Below are 3,803 nucleotides of genomic sequence, written 5' to 3'. Positions count from 1 at the left end.
CCCCCCCCCCCCCCCCCCCCCGCACCAACCACCAGCATCAAAGCATTTCACAGCCAATGAAGCACTTTACAAAGTGTGGTCACTGTTGTAATGTCAATTGGTAGACCCCAAGCTCCCACATACAACAATGTGACAGTGACTTCGAACCCGTTTTTGTGATGCTAATTTAGAGATAAATATTGACCAGGGAGCCAGGGAGAATTCACCTGGTCTTCTTCACTATGCGACCTTTTACATGTATCTAAGCGTTTAAGGGGGGGGGGGGGGGGTGCTCTCATTGCAAACACCATATCTCAGACTGGGCAGTGCTCCCTCATATCTACACTGTACCGGAGTGGCAGCCGAGATCCCTTGTGCCCACCCGCAGAGGTGGGACTTGAACGCGGTAGCTATTTGAGTTCAGAAGCCCGGGTTTTTGCAGTGAGTCTGAGCCGATACCGAGAATTCACGAATTAAATATCATTTATCCTCAACTTCCCCATAGGCGAAGTCCACTGGGTGATTCTGAAAATCAGATTTTGTATTGAAATGCTAACTGTTGTCTGGTAAAATGAAGTTACTGAATTCATAACACTGTGGGCACGGTGTCTGTATTGGTGAGTACTCATAAACGAGTTCCTTCAACATTGATGGCAATTATTGAGGTTGCGGCCAGTTTACAATGATGGCCATTTGGTAAAGCGAATAATGAACGTACACATTAAAACTGCGTGCGTTTTGCTGACACGTACTCAAGTCCTATTCCTGAGCAGCATGTCCAGATATGAAGCGTTTTCAAACGAACCTTTTATTTAACTCATTTTTCTGCTCAACCTGTTTATTACACACCTCCGGAGCAGGTGGGATTTGAACCCGGGTTTGTCGGTCCAGGGGTAGGGACGCTACCACTCGCAAGAGCCCTACTTCTAATTAACTTCTTCAGTCACTTGTTAAAATGTGCTCAGCTGTTTATTTAAAAATTGAGCCGAAATCAACTGTGTCATTGTTTTGGGAGCGAGGAGAAGCTGGGGGTTACATTCGGCGTCACTATCACCTGCTAATTTGACTCGAAATACTCGGAGCTCTACGAAAAATTTGCGACAAAAAATCGCAGACGAATGTTTAGCTTTTATTTTGACATCCACATCTGATTGTTCTCGATTATTGACCGAGATTATACTTCTAGTGGGCTGAGAAAATTAAAGTCGAGGAGCTTAAAGCCAACATTTGTAAATGCAGACATCTAACTTGCGAATTTTACTGCTTTTTGATGCCGATTTATCCTTTGCCTGGACAGCTAGTCTTCCGTTTTATTCCACAATATTCGATCCGTTTATGGGCATGTCCGCTTCCACATGTCCCTTCTTATTTCCCTTTACTCGCAAAGGTGTATGAAGTTACCCCCTTGATCGCTGGGTTTTGCAGGGCGCGCTGATTATAAATCTGCCTGATGTGCGGCTCCTCAGGATCAGCTGGGGTTTAGTTGATTGCACGCTGTCACCCTCGCGAAGGTATTGGGTTCAAATCACTCTTGCCTGACGCGCCAATGCAGCACTGAGGGTGTGCCGCACGGGGGAAGGTACCATCTTTCGGTTGATACACCACATTAAAGCAATACCTGTGCTCTCAGGTGGGCATTAGACACTCCACAGCACTATTTCGAAGCAGAGGCCCTCTTGGGGAATCCTGGCCAATATTTATCTCTCAATTATCATCGTCACTAAAACAAAATGTGCATTTTTCACATTGCTTTTTGATGGAGCTTGCTCTGCACAAATTAATGCCAGGTCTCCTAGACTGGTACAATAAGTACATTTCAGAAATACTGCATTGGGAATGCTGTCGAATGTCCTGAAAGACGCTATGTAAATGTAAATCCATCTCTGCGGGACATTTTTTAAAAGATTCATTCCCCAACATTGCCACTAGAGGACGCCAGTTTCAAGCGGACATCAGGGATAATAAGCGAGTTTGTCCGAAATTCAAAAAAATGTTTCACAAAGAATAATATTGTGACTTCGGGCCTTTAATCTGTATTGGCACATTTAAAACGTTAAATGATTAAAAAGAAAATAGTTTCCGCGTGATGGTTGAAAATCATCTAGAAAATAACTGGGCACTATCAGCGACAGTGGATAAATTGCAGGAAAACCAACAAATAGCGCAATTCTATAATTAATAGTAAATAATTTAGACGAATTCGGGATAGCATATTAACTGAGGTACAAAGATTTGGATAATGTAAAACAGTTGCTATAAACCATCTTAGCACAGTGGGTGGTATCGTTGAATCATTTTAGTACACTTTCTGGGTTTGAAAGAGTGTCAAACATTTATTAAAATCAATTATTCGATGATATCATCCACTTGGCTTATTGGAAGCGACTTATGGACAGTTTGTACTTGCGGGAAATCTGTTCACCTCCGAGGCGGATTTAATTTGCTCACTTTGACCGTCCAAAGGAGTTACCCCAAATCACCCATCTGTCTGAGGGATTCTTCTGCACGCACATCTGCATTTCAACTGCATTTTAATGCAATATTTCGATAACAGAAATAACAAAAGTAACACATTTTGGAATGTTACGTGTTGCAAAACAAAAACACAACGCCCGCTGTTCTTTGACCTTTTTATCCATTTAAACAATGTCCCGTCCAGGGCATTGAGTGAGGACGGAGGCTTGGGGATTTGGGTTGAGGTGGAGGTGGGGTGGGGGATGGGGGGTCAGATGTATGATTAGAGATTTTGGGGCTTCACAAACGTACTCCCCAGCTGAGTGAGCAAGACCAGTCGGCATTTACCCGTTATTTCCCTGAGCCGGTGTGACGCTGTGTAAAATATAGGGTTGTCCCTGTACTTGTTTCGACTGAAAACTGAAAATGAGAACCTCTAACAATCAGACTGCAATCCATATGCTTTCAGTTGTACAACAATTCTGTGAATAAGAATATAATGGAAGTTCATTCTAAAAGAAGTCGACGCGACATTTCAGGTCCCCCCACCCCGGCCTCATTCGTTTAGACACCTCTATGGGCAAGGTCACGAATTAACATTTATCCATCAACATTTCACTATCTCCACAGATCTTGGTGTATGACATACTCACCACTCAGTGTTACGATGTGTTGGATCCGTAGAAAACATGCAGAAAAAAAATGACTCAGGTACGTGCCAATCTTGGAATGGCTTGTCTTTTTTTCATCTTGGCTAGCTTCTCAACAAATCTCAAAAACGATAATAACTAACAAAGAAATAAAACAAAGAACGGCGGACATCGAAAATCAGACACAAAAAACAGAAATTGCTGGAGAAACTCAGCAGGTCTGGCAGCATCTGTGAAGAGAACAGTAGTTAACAGTTCGAGTTCAGTGACCAATCGTCAGATCTTAAAGAAGGGAATTGGCCACAGAAACAGTGTAGGCTTGATGGATCACTTACTAATAACTCCGACCTCAAATCATACTTGTGCTGAAATTCTAGGCAAGTTGGTCTGCATTGCACCCCAGCAGAGGACAGGCGAAACGTTCATAACTTCTCTCTTTTCAAGAAAATGCCCTTTTCAATATACTTTGATGTGACTCGCCGCCGATTGCAATACTTAGTCATTTCCTCTGTTTCTGATAACTGTCCATTATTGCAGGAGAAGCCGAAGAGATGACTTTTTAAACATTTATTTCAGGAATGTGGCGGTTTTACAAGTCAGAGATCCCTTCAACGTTGCGCTTCAGAGAGAGATTAAGAACACAGATTTGGAAAACACTTGCTACAGTTACCGCTTTAAACGGCGTCACTGTATCCACTGCAAATGTATCTCAACATTCTG

General features: G+C 42.8%; 1 protein-coding gene across 1 annotated transcript in view; it reads right to left on the bottom strand.

The window, feature by feature from the left end:
- The window catches only part of LOC109912133 (twist-related protein 2-like), a 10,684-nt gene extending 7,085 nt beyond the window's left edge, over nucleotides 1–3,599 (bottom strand). The window contains exon 1 of the mRNA XM_048599034.1: nucleotides 3,419–3,599. The gene's annotated coding sequence lies outside the window, so the exon portion shown is untranslated. The remainder of the gene's footprint in view (nucleotides 1–3,418) is intronic.
- Between the last annotated feature and the right edge of the window lie 204 nt (nucleotides 3,600–3,803).

Source organism: Rhincodon typus, chromosome 7 (genome assembly GCF_021869965.1).
Source record: "Rhincodon typus isolate 14 chromosome 7, sRhiTyp1.1, whole genome shotgun sequence".
In the NCBI taxonomy this organism is placed as follows: domain Eukaryota; kingdom Metazoa; phylum Chordata; class Chondrichthyes; order Orectolobiformes; family Rhincodontidae; genus Rhincodon; species Rhincodon typus.
The sequence above is the reverse complement of the archived record's forward strand: the minus strand, read 5'-3'. Positions and strand labels throughout refer to the sequence as shown.